Source organism: Falco punctatus, assembly GCF_963210335.1.
Source record: "Falco punctatus genome assembly, chromosome: 1".
Classification (NCBI taxonomy): domain Eukaryota; kingdom Metazoa; phylum Chordata; class Aves; order Falconiformes; family Falconidae; genus Falco; species Falco punctatus.
In genome coordinates this window covers 56,709,617-56,719,064 of record NC_137580.1, presented here as the reverse complement: position 1 = coordinate 56,719,064, position 9,448 = coordinate 56,709,617, and positions in this window count along the sequence as shown.

Sequence of the window (9,448 nt, the reverse complement as noted above, 5' to 3'; positions counted from 1 at the left end):
GGATTAGCTGTAGTCCCATCCCGGGATTGAACGCCCATTAGTACTTGAAATGTTCTGGATGCATTTCTGGAGCTTATCTTCTGGTTGGAAAAGGCGTGAGCTAAGCCTGCCCTGCAGGGCTGCTGCCCTTAGGAATGCCTCAGCGCAACCCAGGGAGGGGGAGGATGTTCTCTTCAGCAAGCTGGTTCCTCTGAGAGCTCTCCTGGCTGAGCTGCACTGGTCCGCAGACCAGTGTCGAGCTTCCTCCACTGAGCATCCCCAAAACAAGACTAGTGAGCCATTGACTGTTTCCCAAAAGTGGCGTTTTATGGAAATTCAACTCCCATCTCGTTCAGCTTGATCACTGGGGACATCTGGGCTCTAAAATGGGGTCTTGAAACAACTGCAGATATCATGCTGTGAGGAGACGATAATGAAAAGATACCTCAGTAGTTTGGGCTTGGGAATGAAGAGGTTTATACGGTACTTCTAATAACCACAAAAAGGAGGAGCTGCATGGCATTATGCTGCTGGGGTGGTGAGAAGGATACTTTGCACCATGAGGTGGATGATGGGAACATGTCTGGGACGTGTGTTCCATTGCTTTCAGGACTGAAAAAGAGAATTTGTCAACAGCAGGACTTCCCCTCACCCACATATTAGCAACTGAAATGCTCAATAGTTCTATCTTACGTTTAAGAACTTGAAGTTCTGCTTTCATTGTAGAAGATCTGTTTCTAGGAAAATAGAGCATGCTTTTCCAGGCCACCAATGCAACAGAATCTTGTCATAATTTTGATTAAAATACTTCTTGTGACATAATTCTTGGTTTCAGCAGCTCTTTAACAATCCCTTTTACACAGAACAGGTGATGTCCAAAATGAGTGACCATGGCAAAGAGGCCAACTTTCAACACCCAGATACTATCACTATCCTTCACAAACATTTCCTAAAGCTTTTACAGGTGCTGAGGCATCTGGTGATCTGATTTACAAATGTGGTCCGAATGGCAGCTTCTTCTGCAGTCAATAAACTTGATTCCAAATACAGCAGTGTGTCTTTCCATCCAGTCCAGTGGGGCTTGCTCACTCACTCAGGATGAGGGAAACCTGATGGGTACTCAACATGGCTTTTAGGCATCTTGCAATTTGCCGAGCACCCCAGAATTTAAGCACGTAAGTAGATACAAACCTAGAGGGTTAATCTGGAGACTTTTGCCACTAGTTTGTGATATTTTTAAAGAAAAACAGACTTTTGTGGTGGCTTCAATTTCTGCTCTTATGGTCTTTTCTTAAGGTTATTTTCTCATATTTGTTGTCCAATGATCCCTTTTCTTTAAAACATTGCTAATAATAATGCTAAATTCCTTTCCCACTCATTTCTATGCTGGGTTTAATGTTTATGGGGTTTATAAGATAGACATAAATCTTGCAAATAAGATTTTAAAAAAATATTTTCTGGGCTGTATTACTGAAGGCAGATGTTTTGGGTGGGGAATAGTTTCATCTTGATTAAATATATATAAACACTAGTAAACTACAACAACTGAAATCCACTGGTTCTAACATAGTAGCCATGACTTCTTTTTTCATATTCTGAGGCATGTTGAATGCTTACTAGAAGCAAGACAAATAATATAACTGCAAAGCATGATTCATAAAACCATCCTGGGTGAGTTGCATGTTCATTTTTTACCTTCATTAGGCATAAACTTTCAGGAGGGAACATTTTTTCTTACACAAAGAAATGTTTCCAGTTTATTAAAGATTTTTTTGGCAATGCTCAATTTCATTCAGAATCAGAAAGTGCACAAGTACAAAGATAATGTCCTGCTCAGACAATGTTGGCTAATTTAAAAGAATGCAAGATCATCAAAAAAGAAGTAAATTCTTCCTGTTTCCCACTGGATAAGATCTGTAGGAAGGAAGACCGCAACTTTTAATGAAACTAGGGGGAAAAAAATTGCAAGAGTTGTGGCTCTGTTATCACTCTTTAGTGATACTTCCTGCCTTCTTAAATGTAGAATGAGGGAAGGTATGTCTTTGTGATTCTGCTCAAAACAGGGAAAGGGAGCTGTGTGCCTCACACTGCACTTTGCATGTAGAGGTGATGGCTGAAAATGCTAATATTTGTAATACTGACCAGTTTGAGTAATTGGAAAAAGGGACTTGCAGACCCAGGATACTTGTAATCTAAATGTCCTATTGGAATTGCAGTTTTCCAGTCAGTGGGGAGAACTGTTGTGGGAACCGATACACCAGCCACAGGCCAGAAGCAGGACTGGTGTTATGTGGGAGAGCAGCATAATTAATTAGAAAACTTGCATTACAGTGTGACAGAAAACAGAACAGGAAACTGAGCTCAGGATCTTTGGATTATTCATTGTCAGGCATCAGTGCTCCACTGGTTGCTTGGCTGTGTGGCTTTTCATACTGCATACACCCCAGCTAAAAGAAAATTGAGAAATAGGATGGGCTTACATTTTTTTCTTGCTTGGCACTGAGCAGGTGACATTTTGCAGTAGCTATACTAATAAGATATATTCAAAATTTTAGATTAGATTTTCAAATATGTAAAAACTCAGTTAAGTGTTTGGATTTGAAAACTATGAAATGAAACCTAGGAACTGTGAAATTACTACCTTTGCAGGTAAAAACCAAACCCTGTTAATATTTATACTTATAAATAAAGTATAAAGAAAAAAGAGGCAGGTAACAGAATAGGTCACATATTTCAACTGCTTAGTGATAATGCTATTGTCATTTTGTACCTACAGTAATCCCTTGAGTTGAACACAGCTTGTGACCAATCTTTTCAGATGGCAGAAAATGGCAAGCTGGAGATACTTTTAGTGTGCTTTGGGGATTTCGCTGCACTGGGAACACTGTGCAAGTGATGGAGGAGAGCTGCAGAGCGACACGCTGAACGTGCGCTTTATCCTGGGATTTGTAGATGGTGAGATGCTGCCCTGCACTGAGGAGAGCACCTCACCCTCTCAGCCATTTCCCTGTCCTTTGGGACTCTCAGTAAGCCTCCACACCCTTGCCCTTCCCTCAGGAAATAAAAATGGTACAGCTCAAAACCCATGCCCTCTTTGTGCCCCATTTGTATCCCTCTTTTTATATACGGTTAAAGGTTAATTAAGATATTCTTAGTGCAGGTTCTACTTTCTTCTCAGAGCCTGTAAAACACTCAGGACAGCACTTTTAAAGTGCTTTTAAATATCAGAACTGTGAATTGAAGTTATTCACCTTTAATAATCAAAGTGAGAAAATATATAATAAAAGCTATAGGATTCTTTTTGTCCTATAGTATCTACAGCTAGAATAATTTAGTGAGTCTTTAATCATGTCAGATAAACTTCTGTAACACCCATTTGAAATCCCTTTTTAGATCTCCCAGCCTTGTGTCTACACCACTCATCCAGCATCCTTTAACATTACAGAATTTGCCTCCTCTTGAGGGGTGCAAGTCCAGCACTGCATGCCTAATCACAGAACCGCTGCTGGCAGGAAATTTTCTTTGCCCCTCTCCTCGCTGCCTGTGGGAAGCAACTCTTCTGGCCTTCTGAGTCCTTCATCCCGTGTGTGGGAGACTCACAAGCTCCTTCTCCCTCTGATGCTACCTCAAGAGAAGTAGTAGAGGCTAAAGATTAAAGTCTTTGTGCCAGATGCTATAGAGACTATAAAAAAAGACAATCCCAGCTTCAGAGAACAAACCATCCAGGATAAGTTAGGAAGACATTCAACAAGTGTTGAGACAGACATGAAGAAGGTGAAGGCCGCAGTTGGTCTGTAAGCATTTGGATGGTTTAGTGGCCTCAGTGGGCATATTAACTACAAGGAGCCAGTAGTCTTTAAGTTTGCTGAAGAAAGGCAGGCAGCTGTATACAGCACTGCAAAGGCTGGTTTTAAGGAGATATTGAAAGAAGAGAGACATACAAAGTGTGGTATTGTTACAGTTCCTGTTAAAAGGTATTTCAGGTACTTCCTCTTGTACAGTTCCTAACGACGGAGGTTTGTCAGTGCTGGTGAGATGTCAGGAGCAGGACAGAAAGAGTAACTGATGTGTTATCCTTAGAAATTGAGCAAACATACACCTTTCCATTGCAAGCAGCTCTCTTGATTTTAACAGGCTATGCATACCATGGCAAGTTGTGTATGCATTTGCAGGATTGAGACCTTTGCTTCTAATGCTTTTTAGGCCTGGCCCTGTCTTTATTTGTATGGGGCATTTTTTGGTATAAGGAATGAAACACTATTACTGGAATGGCCCAGAAATTCTTTTTCTGACAAATGAAGTTCATTTTCTCCAGCTTTGCCTTCTCATTGTTTCCTGAAGTGGCTCACTGCAAACACCTATTTAAATTGTCAAGTTAAATAAGTCCTTTTAGAAGCAGTGAGTAGAGAAATATGAGTAGTATTCTCATACTCGGAAGTACTTTACCACGCTGAGCCACTAGAATGCAATGTGTCTCTGTCCCATTTCAGGGATGTGATGCATTTGCTATGTACGCTTATGAATCTGTGAATCATGTAAATAAAAGCCTAGATTGTTTGCTTCGAGCAATAAAGAGACAGAAGGGCTGAGTTCAGTCACAGAAGCAACTTTTCTGGAGATATTTTCACTTAAGCGTGTTGATCAAAGCGTTCCTTCATCAGGAAGAAGAAAGAAAATACTTAACCCAAATGAACTTTTCTTTTAGAAAAGATAGATTTCTGCATTATTTACTCACAAGAAATTTAGAATTACAAGATACTCCTTTCAAAGCTCTGAGCAACCTACTCTATCTTTGAGGTTAGTGCAGCTCAGAGCAGGAGCTGAACTCAGCTCTGCAGTTGAGCAGGAGGTAGGCTACCTAACGTCCCCTTCCAATTTCAAGGTTTTTGTGATCTTGTTACTCTAAAAGGTGGTAACATCACTTTCTGCTTGTACTTATGGTTTGCAGTTATTCCATGGAAAGAGTTGTTCCAGCTCCTTTGTTAATCTCCAGTAGCCCTTGCTTATTTGTCATTACCTTGCTAGGGAGATTGAAGGTCCCAAGTAGTTCTTCCTCTAAATTAGTTTTACATTAAACGTTTTGGGGTTTTGACTTAAGTCTGTTTTGGGTTTAAAACTGGTGCTGAGCATGGGCCTTTTCCATTGGCCAGCGCTTCCAGTTTTAAAATTAGATCAACCTGAAAGTATCCTTAGGGCACTGGAGACCCAGCCTCCAAACACATACTCCTCAAACAGTGAAGTTCAGTAAGAAAAGAAACAGTCATTTTGGTTGAGACTGTGTTGTAATTGTTTTTAAGAGGTTGTGCCTATATTTGGTTAAGGACCCTATAGAGTAAAAGCTAGAACAGAACCAAGAATGATCACTACAAGTAGAAACAGTTCTTGAACCTCTTGCTGTTGCATCTGCCTCATGAATAGCAGGCATTTTGTACTTCCACCCGTTATCAAGGTTGTCTGCTGCCTCCAAGGACAAAGGTGAGAAGGAGAAAAATTTGCATTGTATTTCATGAATACGTTTACAAGACATTTCACCTCTTACATTTAAAAGCATTAGAAAAATAGCAAAATATTACAATAAAAGCTGCCAGACCGAAAACTTACAGGCTGATTTCTTTGCTGATGGCAAATTCCTCTGGAATTATGTTGAGTAGGTTTACAGCCATGAAAATGACAGCATTAGATGTGTATCGCCGTGTATAGTCATACCTACGCTGGGAGAAAACAAAGTGGGCATGATTTTAACAAATGCAATAGTCCTACACAACAGCTGCTTGCACACTCCTTTCTTGTCTCAGGAGCACATTTGATGAGCGAGATAGATGCTTCTTGCTTGCTGAAATAAAGAGCACATGTGAATCTCTTCAGCTGGGAGTCACTTTGTCAACAGGGAGGTGTAAGACAACAAGTAATTTTACTGATCTCTTTAACTGATGCAGGGGTGCAGGTCTAAAATCCATGATTTATATGTCATGTGGGCTGGCAGCAGTCACTGGAAGCGGTCCATAAACTGAGAAATAGATTACACCCTGTCATTTGTGCTGTTTTTAGCTAGTTGAAAAAGTACCCTAAAATAAAGGCTAAAATAAGTACAAAGATAAGAATTGGCAGAAAAAAGAAATTGAACACAAAGAAAGAGAACTGGTAAAGATGTGGGAGAAAGGTTCCTCAGCCAGATCACAAAACTGGGAGGCTTCTAGTTTTTTAGCCCCTCTGGGTATCTCTTCCCACTGCAGTGGTGGCCACAGAGGCTCTCACAGGTATAACTGCTCTGAGACGAGGCCTGCAGGAAGGATGGTTAAACAACAGGGAGTGTTGGTTTATTCACTGTTCGTGCATTTTGGAAAAGACTGGACTGTTTGTGTCTTTTCAATGTCACTGTGAAGGACTGTGGGCCTTCAAACCCACCCCAGAGGGCAAAACCATCCTGACTCCTCTTTTGAGGCAATCGGCAGAACAATGCTCATGAAGCAGTAAAGTCTGGGATAAAGGGTGGGGGAGCACACCCTTGTTGCTCTGAGCAGTGGCAAGCATTTGTGTGATGTCAACAATATCAGCTTCAGACATTTTCTAATACCATCCCTGGGCAGAAGGGAAAGGTTGAAAGAAGGCTTAGTTTCATGGGCAGAAAAGGCCAAAAGAAGAAATCTCAAGTATATACTTAATTTTATAATTTGGAAGCATTTCCCTCTCGTCTCTTCCTACTGTAAGGGATGACTTTTGGATCCTTCCCATGAGTTAACTTCTTATATTCTTCACACCTCTGTTGTGTCCTCCTTTGTCTCGCCAAGTGTCTCCTAGAGTGATTTGTTCCTTGCTTCAGAGAGTTTCTCTCCTTTCACCTGTAGAGAAATGAAGCTGGGTTAATTAGCATTGATAATATACAGCTGTGGGCTGGCTTCAGGGGCGGTGGGTTGGCTGATGTAGACAAGGTGCAGCTGTGGCTGGTTCTGTTAAGAGGTTGGGCAGCCAAGGAAGAGAGAGCAACCGAGGAAAAGAGAGCAGGAAGAAGTAGAGAGAAGAGAGGGAGCGAGCGAGCGTGCCCTGGGTGAGGAGAGACTAAAAGAAGGCAGCAGAGGGACTGACATGAAGAGTATGATGGTATGTGATGGTAAAAGACCTTGTTGCAGCTGGCTAGTTTGGAGAGTGCTGTGGTGTTCACCTAGCACATTAAGGCTTAAATTTCACTTCGGGTTCTGAACGTTATAAAGGTTTTCATTTCAGAAAACCTGCTAAATGTGTTTCATATTGTTTCTGTGTTAGGCCAGTCTGAGGGGCTGGCCACAGGAGTGGCAGCCAAGTCACATTTCTGTCTGCCCCACTTTGATGAAGGCAAAATATTACCTACCTGTCTGTCAGGTGGGGAAAGGAGGAAATAGAACACTTGTACAATGGGATAAAAACAACAGCAATGAGGCTATAAGAAAACAAAGCATTACAAGGATAGGGGAAAAACCCAACATTGTAGCAGATCAGGGACTTGAGAGTGAAAAATGCTGTTTGGTTCTGATCCAGAATCCCCAGGGTGAACAGCCGGTTTTTAGTTTACTTCAATGAGTTTTGGAACAGGACCTAAATGACCCTGGTGTCCAGATCATACATAACTCAGGGTAGATTTGTACTTCATCTTTTTGGGCTGTGAGCTGAAAGGTACAGGAGGGAAAAGAGGATTGCTCTGGAGTAATAAGACAGGGAAGACACAGATGGTTTTTCCATGAGATAAGAAAAAGCGCTTGTGAGTGCAGACCCCATCCATCCTGTTAAAGCTATTAATCTTGAGAAGTCTACCTCCTGGAATTGTGTATTTGTCTCTGTAAAATATTCAGTTTCCTTTCTGCCCCTGGGTTTTCTACCTGCTCATTTTCAACATCGGCAGTGGAAGTCCTTCTTTCTCATGTCTAAGTGGGCTAAGACGTAAGGCAGGTGACTGCAGAGTCCGGTTAATGTAGACAGTGCATTGGCTAGGGAGCGTTTATTTCTCAGATAGTGTTAATCTCATGTAGTCTGATGACTTGTCCACCAGAGAAATATTTAGAAAGCTGATTATGTATTAAACATCCAAAATGAGACACAAAGTTGATAAAATGTCTAAACTAACAAGGACGTGAGTATTAGTTAAATACTGACCTATTTGATAATAATACTTGGTATTTATATGCTTTACATTTTTAAGCCACTGTGTGGATTTGAACTAATTAATACCTTCAAATATCCCTGCAACATATCTAAGTCTTCTCTAAATTTACAGAACAGGAAATTCAGGCAGGGAGGTCTGGGGATCAAAATTTTAAATGCAGATTTGGGTATTTGGCCTCCACAAGATCTGGGTCACTCTTATGTATAAAAGCCTTCATTATATGTTCCTGCACTTAGTATTAACTACACTTGTTGAGAAGATTTGGCCTAAATGACTTATCCAAGGTCAAAGAAATCAGTGCAGAGCTGGGAAAGGAACTGAAGAGCGCATGTTCTTTAAAGGTAAAAAGCAACTCGGCCATAAAACTGTTTCTGGTTTTCAGTATATTGTGCTTTGTGAATTTTAAGATCACAATAATGAATTGATCTCATTTCACGCTATTCTTAAAAAAGTCAATCTCGCGCATGACAACAGATGCTGCAGCTGCACTGGATCAACCCCATGGAGTATCCAGACCAGCACCCTCTGTGACTCTGGCCAAGGGGTTATATTTCTACTGTTGCAAAATACTTAGAGTGGACTTGTCACTGTATATTAGTTATCTGTTGATCCATGCATTTAGGTAAAAGCAAAAGGGTATTGTACTTCATCAGTTATTGTACTTCTTTCGTTCAGCATAAGGGCAGATTACCCTTCCTTCATAAGAAATACTCTTAAGATTGAAAAGGATGAAGATCTCCTCAGAGGCTGTGAGCCACCTGATCTAACTTTGAGGTTGGCTGTGGTTTGAGCTGGAGATTGGACCAAGGACTTCCAGAAGTCCCTTCCAACTGAACCATACTGCATAGTTTCCCTTTTATGAAACCATTGTGCGGGAGAGGGAAGAGGCTGTACGGTGGAGAGCACAAGCTGTGTAAGACTGGAGCTAGCTCCCCTTGTAGCTGTAGAATGGGAAGATCACCCTCTTGCTTACCACTGAGGACATAGGGTCCCTGCTAGGATACCACTTGTAAGATACCTCTCTGGCTAAGTAGTGAGCGAGATCTGGGAACTAGTTACTGAAAGTGGTTGACAAGGTACCTGTCTTGCCAAGTGGTCCCGGCTGCCATTGCTGTCAGTGCAGTATGCTTCCCAAGCACTTCTCAGCTCCTTGCAAACACTATTCAGGTACGCCTTAAAATTACTTGATGAAATGCTGAAGTACTACCAGATGCTTCTTTATTTTTGTCTTTTCCACTGGCTCATTTTGTTAGTGTTTTCTGGGCCTGATGCCTCTGTATCAATTGCCTGTAAGACAAAAGCAGCCACCTTGTGCTGCCCGCTGCTGTTGCAGCA